Source organism: Anas platyrhynchos, chromosome 13 (genome assembly GCF_047663525.1).
Source record: "Anas platyrhynchos isolate ZD024472 breed Pekin duck chromosome 13, IASCAAS_PekinDuck_T2T, whole genome shotgun sequence".
Lineage (NCBI taxonomy): Eukaryota > Metazoa > Chordata > Aves > Anseriformes > Anatidae > Anas > Anas platyrhynchos.
Window position 1 is genome coordinate 2254481 of NC_092599.1, and position 13717 is coordinate 2268197.

Here is a 13717-nt window from a genome sequence, read left to right on the forward strand (position 1 = left end):
ACTGGAAGGAGAGAAAGTGACAAATAGTCAGGGGTCTCAGAAAAGCCTGGACGGAGGAATAATAACCATCAGTAGTCAAAGACATCTGAATTAGATGGATTCCCACTTCTAGGAAAGACCATCAAGATCCTAGGGTTATTATTGATGGCACTGAAAGTTTTACCTCTTTCCTTTTTTTATTCTCCAGCGCTCTGGTTGGTATTTCAACGTGCAAAGGCAGGTGATGGAGGGATGCTGGAAGGAAAGTGAAAAGCAACAGAAACGGGCTAGAACAACAGCTGTGCACTGGCAAGGAGTACAAAGACAAGCAAAAAGAACTGGAAATAATCCTAAATGACAAAGTTTGTTATCCTAGCAATTTCTAAAACATGGATGAAGGGGAGTCAGTAAAAGCAGGTCACCATTTCCATGGGCTTTCTCAGTCTTCTCTTCTATATAGTGTCCAAGACCAGATTTTAAGGGTACCTGAGCACCAAGAGGTTCTGAGTAGCATATAGAAAATTCACTGCTCCCTGCTCAAACTCTTACCCATCTGTCAAGTCAGAAAATTCTGCCCTGCATCCTGCGGTAAGGGATGCCCAGATGGGCACCGTGGGTTGTCTCAGGGAGAGCCAGGGAATATTCAGGTGAATAAGTATTGCAGAGACTGCTCCAGACCGAAACCGTTTCAGGCAATGAATCATTTCTGGACTTTCGAAAGGTCACTGTGAGTTCCCCTGAACTTTTAAAGTTGGCTGCTTAATAAAACAAAATAAAAAGAAAGAAATGTTAGCAGAGAGAAATGCCAGTCACGGGAGGTACCCGAGGAGCGCTCCGGCAGGTCGTGCCACGGCGGCTTCTGGGGAGAGCAGCCAGCAGCGCTGCTTTGCCCAATAATGGCTTGAAATTAAATGCAGTCTCTCCTTACTGCAACATACTTAAATTGAAGTTCATTGCCCTCCCGGGCACCTGGGTTTTATCACTGAACTCTCAGAGGTGAGGGAGCCAAAATTTTGCCTGCACTTCTGCTGGAAACTGAAGCCAGGCTGGCAGCCTGGGCTGGCAGAAGGCAGCCAGGTGGAGGAGACCCGGCTGGCACCTGCCCCTCATTCCTGAACCTCCCCAGGGACTGCTCTGGGTGACATCTGAGTGATTCCCGGGGCAGGTAAGGTGCTGAGCATGGCTTTTCTTGATGTTCACCCCAGTCTTTAATTCTGCCGCCCTGCAGGTACCGAAGGAATTTAAATACTGAATTCAAAGCAGCACAACGATGTTTTCCTTTGTTGGTAGAACGACTTCAGTTCCAGGTATGTAGATTTTTTTTTTTTCTTCTTTTCCAAATCAGTAATCAGCCTTTGTCAGAAATGAGGAATGGATTGGTTTTTCAGCTCTGCTGTGCTTCGGGTCAGCTTGATAACATGGGAAATGGCAGCCTAATGACAGTTTAACACCAATTAACAGACCACTTTATAATAGATTAGCATTCTGAGTCTGTTGAATTGATAATTACAATAATTAACTCTCTGAGCTTGCACGCACTTCTGAGCAGAAATTCGGTACCTTTGTTTCTGCTGAAGCAGGAAATGCACGAAGCAGACATGGATCATGTCAAGCACTGCAGTCACTCACGATCATAAATTTGCTAAAATTGGGCTTCCTCTTGAAATGTGCTTGCAGGTGACATCCTTCCAGGTGGAAGTGACTGTAAAGATGACTATTTCGGTCTTTGCTAAGCGCAGCTGTGAGCAGAACCTGTGTTTTAACATGTTCCTGTAGTTCAGATAAGAAGCAAAAGGCGTTTGTTTGTTCTGCAGAGCTGTTCTGCTCATCCCTGCTTCAGGATCTCTGCCTCCAAACTGATGGATTTCTCCGGCATTCAGGCCAGTTATCTTCAATGTTCAGTACTCAGTCGAACTCAGATTCCCAAATATATCCTTTTCTGTTGGGAAAGCTAATAATGAGAAGCGTTTTGCTAGAGGCAGCTCTGTACAACTGCTTACAGGGAGACTGAAAAAGACACACGGGACATGGAGCCTGTGTCCCCCAAGTTCCTTGGGCTAACTCCATTTGCTCTTGAACCCTTCAGGAAATGGAAATGCTGCCAGAGAGATTTCTGTAAATGCTTTATGGAAGGCTGCTGACGCCCAGGTGTGACTGCAGTTAAACATTTCCTCCGAGGACCAGATGCAGAGCACAAAGTCAGTTTGACAGAGACTTGCTGAGTCTTAGGATTCATGGACAGGTCTCTGGTCACGTTGTCTTGATGGCTGCAAGGTCTTTGTAATTCTTGGGTTACTGATGTCTGCATGCATCTCGTTTAATTTCACCAACCTCCTCTCTTAAATACTGTGACACCTCCTAATGCACAAAGTGAGCTTTAACAATGATTATTTCTTCAATACTTGGCAGTGGGCAGGGCTAACACAGCAGGGGAACTTTGCAAATATAGCCTGTTTGGGTATTTCCTCAGTCCTGCTCAAATTATCCAACCAAACCACTCAATGCATGCAGCACCAGCCCTGGAGAGCCCCAACCCCAATCCCACTTCCTTGGAGGGTGCAGTCCCATATCATTAAGGAGCCAGCATCAGGCCTGGCCACAGAGAAGGAGAGTTTTAACAGAAATGTGGATTTTTAATCTAAAGGATTTTTTTTTTGGATTGTATGGATGGATTGTTTTTGTCAAGCCGTGCTGTGCCCAGATAATTGGATGTATGCAGGGCGCCGCGACAAGCCTGGGTGACAGTGGGTTTGTCAAGGAGCTGAACAAGAAACCTGAAGGCAGAGACTGCAGATAGAAATCATCAGCATCTCCCTTTACCCCAGCAGAGCTCACGGCCCCTTTTCTTGACATTTAAATCTCTGAATCCCTCTGGAAAAATTGCATGTTTGACCATCTTGACAGAAAAAGATGGGATCAGTGACAGAGTTATGGTGTGTGTGGAGTGATTAAAGTAACGCACCAGGGACATGCAGATAGGGTCCTTAAAAGAGCCCATTTCATAGGGCTGAAAGCAATTTGGGGCTAAATCAGCTGGGAAAAGGAGTATTTGGCAGGATAAAGGGAGTAATTGGCAAAGGTGACAAGGAATCCAAAATTCCTTGCTCAAGAAGGGTAGCTGCTGCTGGAAGGAAGCTCTGCCTTGCTCAGACAACTAGAAATTTGTGTTCCTTCAACATCAAGAAAGAACTGTGTTTTTTTTTTTTAACATTGCTGTAGAACTACTTTTTTTTTATTTTTTATTTTTTTATTATCTTCCTGCATATTACAGGGCATTCGCTTTCATCGCTTGCTCTTCAACATAAGGTAAACACTATGCTGATCCACTTAAAATATAAATAAGTGCTGCATGCACTCCGTGGGGTGTGGAACAGATGTTTGAAAGCACAGCTGCGAGACGCTCTTATTTTTAGTCACTCTCAGCTTTTTAGAGGCTAATATCTCTCCCCGGTTATATTACAGCATGTCTTCCAGCCCCAGAAGCTCCTCTTCAGCTGCTGCCCTGGAGCAGGAGGGAGCCCGGTCCCTTTCCTGGCTTTGGCTCACTTGAGGAGCTGGGCTGATGGGCTGGTGGGCAGCAGGAAGACTGGTCGCTGGCACAGGTGATAAAGCAGTTAATGAAATGGGGTCTGCAGGGATGCATCAGCTCTTCCTTGGTCAAGGGGAAGCAAAGGCAGCAGAGCTGTCAGGGATCAGGCTTGCAGGAGCTCAACTCTTACAAATAATATTGTATTCGTGGCCTTCTATGCCATATATCAAATACTGCAGTTGCTTGGGGCTTGTTTCCCGGTGAGTGTAAAAGGAGGACAGATTTCAGCCCTCTCGGAGAGCCCTTGTCTGTGATTGAAAGCCCGCGGACAAGACGGCGTTTCTAACAGACGTCTTCATAATACTTAACATTCAGTGGAGTAAAAGGAGAATAATGAGCACTGCAGCTATCCCAGGTTAGTAATTACCACCGTCATTATTAATTTTCCAGAGCAATCCCGTCAAATGAGTCATTATTATCTCAATTCCTTAGCCAGGACTGATTGATTCTTTCTCCCTGTTGTGCTTAATTTCATATAATGTCTGAGCACAATATAGGACTATGGAGCCAGTGTAATTCTAGTGCAGAATAATTCTAAATAACCCAATCCCTTTCCTCCAGCACTTTTTAGATCTGATGCTTTATATTAGTTAACTGAAATAAATACCCCCATTCAAAGAAACCTCACGTTATTTTAAAGCTGGTTGTAATTACGCCAAAGGAAGAAAAATGATATCAGACGTGATTCATTTGGGCGTGCATTCCATAAATACGTCTGCCTCTGCCCTTCACGCCTGGGTCTGGTCTGTGTTTAAATGCTACATCTCTGCTGGCACCTACCACGAGTTTTGCAGCACGTTGCAGGAGCTGTGTGGAATAGTCTGGAATAAGTGCTGGTAATCTGTCTGGTTTCATTAAATTCATCTTAGCATGCCACAGTGAGGAGAAATGAAAGCCTGTTTCTGGGAGGGGATGTCTTGGTTGGTATTTGGCTGTGTGGGCATTTCTTGGCTGGGATGGTGATCCAGCTCTGCTTCGTGAGCACTCCATGGTCTTTAGCCAGCAGCCGGGAATATGAAGAAGTTCAGTGCTGAGGAGAAAGCTCCCTGAGGAAATGCTCAGATGTTTCTAACCTCTACAGAAACAGGAGTAAATAAAAAATAATGTCTTTGTGCATGGTGCAAGGACTGGGTTTATGAAAGCTTCTAAGAAGCCTTCAGATGAGGTGGAACAGTTCCCTTTCCTTTAAAAAACTGGAAGTCCACTTCTTGTGTTTTTGTTGGGCTGTCGGGAAGGAGAGGAGACAGCAGTTGTTGTACAGCTTTGACCTTTTTGTCTTCCAGACGTCACACACAGCTAAACTGGAGAGGAAAAAAGGGTAGACGATAAAGCCAGGAACAGCAAGCGGCAGATGATACCCGTAGCGCTGGGCGTTGCTTTTCTTTATTTTTATATTTTTTAGACTAGGTAGATAGGATGGCTTTGAAGTCTTTGCTGTGGAAGGAAGATCCCCTTGGGAAGGAATCCTTGTCTGCTGGGGAAGGCTCCGTGCAGCTTTGCCACGCGAGCTGTGTAGGATCGCAGTTCTGCCTTGCAGTGCTTCCTCTCGTGGTGCCAGGAGCCAGCACCTCTCACAGCCAAGGCTCAAACTCCATGAGCAGCTCTCGAGATGAATTTTACCCACGCTCAGCAGGCAGGAACGATGCCGGCAGGCTGGGTTTATTGCCCGGGTGCTATTTCACGTGAAGCAGAGGAGAGGCTGTGCATTTCTGCCCGGGCACCCAGTGACCTTTCTGCTTGTGCGACTTGCAGGGGAAGGGGGAGAGGCACCTGTGCCACCGCTGTGAGCAGCTCTTGGTTTTGCATTTCTAAAGCCAGCCTCGCTCCCCAGCGGCAGGCGAGTCCTGTGCCAGCCTGGCTTGTTTCTGCTCTGACATTTAAGGATATCAGTGTAGGTTGCTGTGGACTGGCTTGGGGGAATTAAAAGTATTGAGTTGGATGCTAAATAAATGAGGAGAGTCTTGCGACATTTCGGTATCTTGGCCGCCCAGCATTCATTTATTTCTATGGGTCACTTCTCGAGGCAGTTCCGCTTTAGTCTGGTACTGCTGAATTAAAAGCTCTGTGTCCTTTCACAGTCTGTGAAAGCAGAACTTGGTTGTGCACTTGGAACTGTTCTTGGCTGGTGCCTGTGAACATTTAAATCCAGCAGGAGCTGGGTGTTGCACCAGGACTGGGGTGGTCCCGCCTCTGGCTTTTGCTGTCTGGGGATGCAGGGAGGTGGAAATCCGTACGGGGCATGTTGTTAGCTCCGTGCCCTTAGTGCTACCTTCTTGGAGACGTTTCTCTCATGTGGGTTTCTGTTCTTTTCTGGTGTTCCTCCTTGCCATTAGGATTTGGCCAGCAAGACGCAGCTAACGTGATAATTTCACATACCATTTTTTCTTATTTACAGTAAATAAGAATACCCGGTTAATTGTTCCCTTATCAGTTTACTAGGTTTGAGATGTTGAAGCTAAAGCAAACCTTGAATCAATCAGAGGATCCTTATGGGCACATGGAGTCCTTGGCTGAAGTCAATGGAGATGTCTGGGCTGTTGGCAGAAGGTGAGCACACAGCTGGTGAACAGCTTCTGCCCCCGAACAGGAGCTGGTTTGTGTCTAAATCCAAATGTATGCAAGGTGCATCTGAAGTCAATGAAGAGAATGTCTGCAGAAAGGAAATGTTTATAGGTACAACAGTATGAGGATTGTAGCAAGCTGGCTCAGTTTAAAAAAAAAAAAAAGATATTACAGCAGGAATCTGAATATAAGTTAAAATAAATGCAACTTCTTACATACAACCAAGCTTGGAGATAAATCTCCATGCTTTTATAATAAATGTTATTTTATGGCATCCACCATATGCTACCTCTGGTCCTGTTTTGAGTATAAATCATAACAAGTGTGTATCTTAAAATGCTTTATTGTCTTTTTATGGCCACATACGGCTTCTGTTCTTTCCATTTGTGATTAATTTTTTAATGGTTCCCCCTAGAACCTAAAAAATAATTAAAACTAATGAATACTCTGCAGTGACAGTAAAGGAATGAGAATATTGCATCCCTTCTCACTTCCCAGATCTGATCAAAACCAAGCGCAGAGCTGTGAAGTTGTGACACTGACATTTTGTACTGAGCTTCCGACCACCTCCTGAGACCAAACGATGACTTTGGGGAAGATCATGAATTAGAGTTCTCATTGTTTCACAGGAACAGTGCTGAGAGGATAGAATTAAAATCAGTTGAAGTAGCAATGTTTATTTCTTCGTGGAGGCTTTTTAACAAATTAACCTAACGTATAAAAGATTTCAAGATGGCCAGATTTTTTTTGTTATTATTTTTTTTGTCACTGCCTCCAGCTCCAATATTTGATATATTTGATGTAATAGGAGTGACTGGACTATTTGCTTCAACAAAAGCTTGTAAATATCACAGCCCCTCTTCCTGTGAAACGCCGCTGTGCAGCTTCCAGCCACCTATACACACATAAGCACGTGCATGATTGAAGTTATGGCGAGTTTTGCATGTTGGCTTGGCAGCCCAAGAGTGGCGTTGGCTTTCCCAAACCAAGCAGCTCCTCCTCCACCGTGCCCAAGCAGATCTTCAGCCACCGAGGGGCCGTAGCACCAACCTCTTTGGCCACTTGACTGCTTGGCCTGCTACCAGCTTGGATTTGGCCAAGGAGCTGAAGACAGTAAAATATTGTTCTTTTACTAAAACAGGCTCAGTTACAAAAATAAGCAAATAATGGGGAAGATGTTTCATCTGATAGCCAAGTGTCACCCAACACATAAGAAGTCAGCAGTAGGATCAAAATATTGAGTCTCAGTCTTCTGAATGCCAGTTTGATGTCTTAAGCACAATACCATTTCTTACTCATCTACAACTTATTTTGATTAATCTCTGGTTATGAGAGGTTTAGCTATTTAACTCAAAATGCTTTACAAGGGAGAGAAAAGCAGAGCATTAGGAAACTGCTTTATCAGTTCTGAAGATATCGATTAAAGAGGGAGGAAAAGTTATCATTAAAAAATCTATGTAAAAGGAGAAAGGCCATTGAAGGCAATGCCATGATTCTGCTAGGGGGTCAAATTTTGCTGTCCTTACTCCTTAATTAAAAATAATAATAATAAAATTGGAAGTAATAATAAAAAAAACACATTGATGAGCATAAAGTTAACATTTGCTATGCTAGGTTTCCAGTGAGCTTCCCCCCTGTACAGTTACACAGTATCATGAGTTAGAGTGAACCAAATCTAAACTGTTGTGGCATATAAAGCAGCAAACAAAGGAAGGCAGCTTTTTTCCCTAACCCCCTGAGATTTATTCTGACAGTTTGCAACTAGATGAAATGGATAATGGAAGTCCCTTGTCACAATAACTCAGTTTAAATGTATTGTCAGATTAATAGACTCAGTTATCCACCCTTCCAAGGAGAAAAATGCCTCGTGGCTCTGAACGATGCCCTCACTCCTAGCATCCAACCAAATCAACCCAACAGCCCAAATTTAGGCTCCCAGCAGAAGCCAGGCAGTTTATGTATCGTGCCATAAAAACGAGTTTATTTCTTTGGTTTTAAGGCTGGCCAAATGACCTCCAACAGCCACGGCAATGTCTGTTGGTGACTGCGCAGCCGGGCACCACGACGAGGCCCCGTCACGGAGCCATCCCGCGGTGTCCCAGCAGTGTCCCCACATGGCCACGCACACCTCTGCCCCTCTGGGGACGTCACCCCAAGCCAGCCCTCTGCTCAGCCATCGCCCAAGGCACACAAGCCATCTGATTGAATTGCTGAATTGCTAAATGGGGTGATAAAAGCTGCTCTTGAAAGGACCGCAGGGCTGTGTTCTGTGCTGCCTGAACCTGATGTGGGGGAGTGGTGCTTTACAGCTGGTGGAAACTTGGCTTAAGGACCTGCTGCAGAGGTTTGAAGGCATTTTGTAGGATTTACAGCGGCCAGCTCACAAAAATACCTGCAGGAAGGCTTTCCCTGCCCTTCTGATCCAAGGGAGGTCATGTCTATTCACACCTCGTGTCCCTTCAACCTCACGAGATAATTTCACTTTCTTCCCAAGGCTACAAGTTCACTCCATGTTGCACCAGCTAGGCAATAAAAGCCCATGCTGCTGGGGATGTGCCAGGGCAGGCCCTTTATGGGCTGCAGGAGCTACAGCAAATGATTACAGCCACAAGCAGCCACTTTTCCTGCCCTCGGCCTCGCTCAAAGCTGTGATCTGCAGCAGGGTGAGAGCTCGCCGGGAGGCAGAGGCCACCCCGGGGGTGCATTGCTGCCCATCTGCTTGGTGCTGCTGCATCTTTATGTGCTGCTGGTTGGGGTTTGGGGGGGCATATTTTCTGTTTTACATATTGTCAGAAAACAAATCTGAATTTCCAGTCCAGCAGCCCATCGCATGTGGGGCTGCGTTCAGGAAGCGGTGCCATGTATTGGTGTGAGCACGGTGAACTGTCCCGGTTTACGTCTGGAGAGTGGCAAATTGTTGGGTTTAATAGCCGTAAGCTGCTCTGATCTGCAATCACTGTCTGGTAGATTTTTTGATCTGACAAAGCTTTGTGCGAGCACTGCCAGGATCCTGCCTCAGCCTCTCGGGGGAAATCCTGCTGACAGGCTGCAGACGCAGGGCACGTGAAGTGGTAATTTTGAAGTCTGAACCTCTCCGAGCTCGAGATACTCTTAGGCAGCAGTTTGCCTTCAAAGTCGCCTCCCTGGCTGTGCTTGCCACCTCTTGTGATTTAGCACTGCAGCTCGCATTTCTTCCACAGCTAGTCATGAGGTTTACTTGCTAAAATCTCATCTTCTCCTCTTAATTAGGCATTTTCATGCAATGAACCATATGGAAGTCAATGCAAAAGGTGTTGATGTGCAGCATGGATGCTGATTGATAAAGCTGGCAGATGGGGAGATCATCGGCTTTGAAGACTGTGAAGTTTCCTCTGGAACTAAATAAATAAGGTGGGCAGAACTAGATGGCAATGCAGCCTGGCTGCTTCCCTGCATCATCAGCAATTTCTCAGGTCAGTGGGCCTCCTGCAAGCATCTCAGCTCACCATTTTCCATTTCATAGACCCACAGAATGGTTTGTGGTGGAAAGGACCTCATAGCCCATCCAGTCCAACCCCTGCCATGGGCAGGATCTCCTCCCACCAGCCCAGGCTGCCCCCAGCCCCGAGCAGCCTGGCCTTGGGCACTGCCAGGGATGGGGCAGCCACAGCTCCTCTGGGCAGCCTGGGTCAGGGCCTCACCGCCCTCTGAGGGAAGAATTTCCTGCTAACACCTAATCTTAATCTCCCCTTTTAATTTTAAACTGTTCCCCCTTGTTTTATCACCATCTTACCATGTAAAAGGTCTCTCTCCACTTCCATTTGCTTGTTTTTCCATTTCCCCCATCTCCTCTTTCTTGTGCTTCCTATGCAGTTTCCATCTTCTATTTTGTGATTTCTTTGCATGTCTCCATTGTGCTTCCATTTTTTTCAAGAACGTAGATAGTCTGTGACTATTTGGGACTTTTCCCAACGGAGACAGAGACTTGGTGGTGTGATGTGGTCCATGATCTGAATTCCTGCGTGTAATTCTGCACGTGTTCATTTGGGAAAAGGATTGAAGAGCACATGTTAGCGAGCAGGTTTGAGTGCTGTCCAGCACAGGGCTATTGGAAATATTCTTTCTCCTCTGAAACTTGTCGGTTGTTATTTCTGTAAAACTTCCCCTCGAAGCAGTAATTCCTAGCAACACCTGGAAGCTTTCTCCATGTGGCTGCACCAGAATCGAAAGCCACGGCACAAACAGAGAAGGCAACACTGGTGTGACCCTTCCCTGACTAGCAAAATCGCTGAGCATATCATGTCCCTGAGGCACGTTGGAGCTCTTTTACTTTAAACTATAACCATGAAATAGGAAAAAAGCCCAATGAAGCAAAAGCTCCTGCCCTTTTATTTTTGCTCTTAGCATGTAAAAATGGAAGCACCTGCTGCCTGCTGAGCTCGTTAAGGCTTTTTATTTTCATAAATCACCGCGGTAGAATCTGAATTATTTACTCGGTAAACTTGAGGCTACATTAATTTCCCTTAGCCAATTTCTCATAACCGCTTTCTGTGCATTAGCTCTGGAGCTGTTTCCCACCCACCTTTTGTTCGGTGCCCACCCCGAGCAGGGTCCCACCCCCCGGTGACTGCGGGGCTGTTGTGAACTTCAAAAGCAGCCCGAAATGCCAGCCGCACGCAGCCCTTCTGCAGCCGCTAAATTATGCAGCAGAATACAGCAGATCAAACATTTCAGAATTATTCACTTGTGGGTCTTTGGTTGGTAAAGTAATAAAAAAAGTCAGCGTTTCTTCTCTGCTAATATGTGGGGTGGTTGTTTTACATGCTCGAGAGTAACGTTATCAGGGGTGTGGGGGTGCGTATGTAATTTTTTAAGCGAAGCACTTCAATCAAAGCTTCATTCTCCTGTAAACCCAATTAGCTTCAGTCTGCCAAGTCAGCTTGACTGTCTGCAGGAATGTGTGTAAGGCTATGAATAATTGCTAAACACGGGTTTCTTTCCATCTAAGAAATGCCACGAGGCTTTTGTTACCACTAGATAAACCCTCTGCGCTTGTCTGTGAGGTTCCAGCCGAAGACATCCGTTCAGAAAAGGTAAATGTGTTTGAATAGCATTCTGTGTCTGAAGAGGCTCAATGAAAAGCGTGTGCTTTCTTTGCTTTGGAGCAGAAGGTGGCTGAACCCAGGTCCTGGCCTCCTCAAAACCGTCAGGGGTTTTGCCATTAGCTTTAGCGGGAGCAGGACTGAGAATTCATGCGGCTTTGTGGCACGTTGCTGCAGAATGAGCCCATTACTGGAGGAAAACACCAGCAGGGCTGTCCCCTGCGTCACACGAGAGGAAAGGTTAGAAAATCAACCGCTCCAAAAATACGTGCGGAAAATGGGTCACCTACTTTGTGCAAGGAAGCGTGCAGGATGCGCTCCCTGCGTTGCAATGCGCCGTGCTCTGGTTTCCAGCACTTTGGCCGTGGTTTCAGGGCCAGGATGATGCCAGGTGAGGTTACCAGGGCGTGCTGGCGCATGGGGTGCTGGCTCCTCCGTGGCCCTGCCTGGCAGATCATATAGGGGTGACATTGGGGTGCCCAGGTGACTCGGCTGCACGACCCCCCCAGGTCCCCGTGGAGCAGTGGGGGCAGAGGCAGCCGTGGGCATTTCCTGCTGTGAGTTGCTTCAAGCAAATATTTCCTTGTCTTTCTACCGTGCAGGTATAACGTCCCTTTTCTTCCCTCTCTGTCTATAAGCCATCCGAAAAGTTGTCAGGGGGTGGTGAATTCCCCATCTAACTCCAGCCGAGAAACTGGACCATGATTTCTGTTTAGCATCCCTTGAGGATGGGCATATTCCAATGGCATCTTGAAGGCTGTACAAGTGTTTTCTTTCAAAGTGTTTTTGTTTTGTTTTGTTTTAAATATTCCTTTAAGTCCCAGGCTCAGGAAGCAGTGTTATACTTTGTGTGATGGCTACTGGTTATGAGCTGTGCGATGAAGTTTTGACGCTTCAAGGAAAAGGTTAGATGTTTGGCAAGATTTGAAACTGTTTGGATTTTTATTACTTGAGTGTTAAATGGTGTGTATTTACACTGACACACACATACAGGCAGCGTTTTTTTCCAGATATGGGATTATATAAAGCAGCACGACATTATTCCATTTGTCTTTTGTAACATCTGCCAGAGTAATGTGTTTGCACTAAGACTGAAACATTTAGCTATGAAAATATTTGCCATGCTACGGGGGAAGATACAATTTTGACTAATTTTATTACAGCAGGTACGTGAGTGAACGCCTGGCCTGACAGCTATGAACTAAGTTGCACAAAGCAGGAGTGACAGTGTGCTTCCCAGCAGCAGGAGTCGGTGCCGTGCTGGTTTGTCACAGCTCCAGCTTCCCTTTCCTCCAGGAGTGACGCTGGTGCCTGTTATCCTCTGTACACAGTCATCTGTCAACAAGGACTTTCTCAATTACTTCAGTGTGTGTGGGGGTGGCACGGAGGAGCAGATGATACCTGATAATAGTACATCTTCAACAGGGGAAGGTTTCACTCTCTTTAAATAGAAACTATGTCGGAATAGTTGCGAGCCTCCCAGACACTGTGAAATCTAAAGGGGAATTTAAACCTTCTTTCTGTGGGATTACTGAGAAAACACATGTGCGTCTTGTTTCTTTGGGTATTGACGGGCTGAGGACTGCTGCTGTGTGTGGGCATGAACCCAGACATACAGGGGGCCCAAGAGGACTGGGTGGTCCTCTAATGACTCTTCCAGGCAGTGTAAAGCACGCAGAGTGTGCAGGAATTGGGGACAGCCTCTAAGAAAATATGGGAGGAGTTCGGGTTGATGGAGGACTTGTCCCAGGCAGTACTTACTCAGTAGCTGTTTGTTGCTGTTAGTGAATTAATGCAGGTTAGAGATGAGCAATAATTCAGTGCCGTGACTCAGCTGCGTCCTGTCAGTGCCTGGTGACACCACCTGGCACCAGTGTTTGCCGTGTCAGTCCCTATAGCCTCATTTTCTTGCCGGGTAGACCCCATCCCTTCTGTTTTGCCCAGAAGCCCTTCAGAGCACACGCTGTTCCTGTTGGTCCTCGGTCATGGGGACGTCCAAGTAGGGGGGGTTATCTGGAAAGAAATACTACATGTATTAAACTTGGTCATTGAGAAGCATCTTGAGAAATGTCATTTCTCAAATGTCTACGTCTTGAGAAATGCCATTTGTTACATGGGGGTTTGGGGTTTGTTGCTTGCTGTGGATGCTGGCTGCTTTAACTTGATGAGGAGGAGTGTCAGCCTGCCCTGGTGGCCTGGAAAGGGCGACAGAAATTCTTAATGTACTAGGTAGGGGGGAATGCAGGAAAATGGTCATGCTTCTTCTTCCCGATTTCATTAGTAGCCATTTTGGTACGTTCATTACGCAAGGACATTATCACAAATCCTATTTTGTCCTGGGTGATTATGCCGTTGAGTAAAATGTCAATGATAGTGCGTAAAACAGCTGGGAAATTAGGGATAATTTCAGTAGCTATTAATGAACTACAGACTCCCTTCATAGACAGAGTTTTCAGAGAAAGGAAAAATCAAGAGATTTTGTCTTTTTCAGTCATTGTACTTCCAG

General features: G+C 46.0%; 1 protein-coding gene across 5 annotated transcripts in view; it reads left to right on the top strand.

Annotated features, from left to right (window-relative positions):
• The first annotated feature begins 1020 nt into the window (after positions 1 to 1020).
• Positions 1021 to 13717, top strand: part of LOC106017218 (uncharacterized) — a 38244-nt gene continuing 25547 nt past the window's right edge. For 3 of the 5 annotated variants that reach the window (XR_011812390.1, XR_011812391.1, XM_072044094.1), the window contains exons 1-4: positions 1021 to 1286; positions 1657 to 3923; positions 5964 to 6115; positions 9380 to 9520. The gene's annotated coding sequence lies outside the window, so the exon portion shown is untranslated. The other 2 variants (XM_072044092.1, XM_072044093.1) reach the window with 2 other exon arrangements.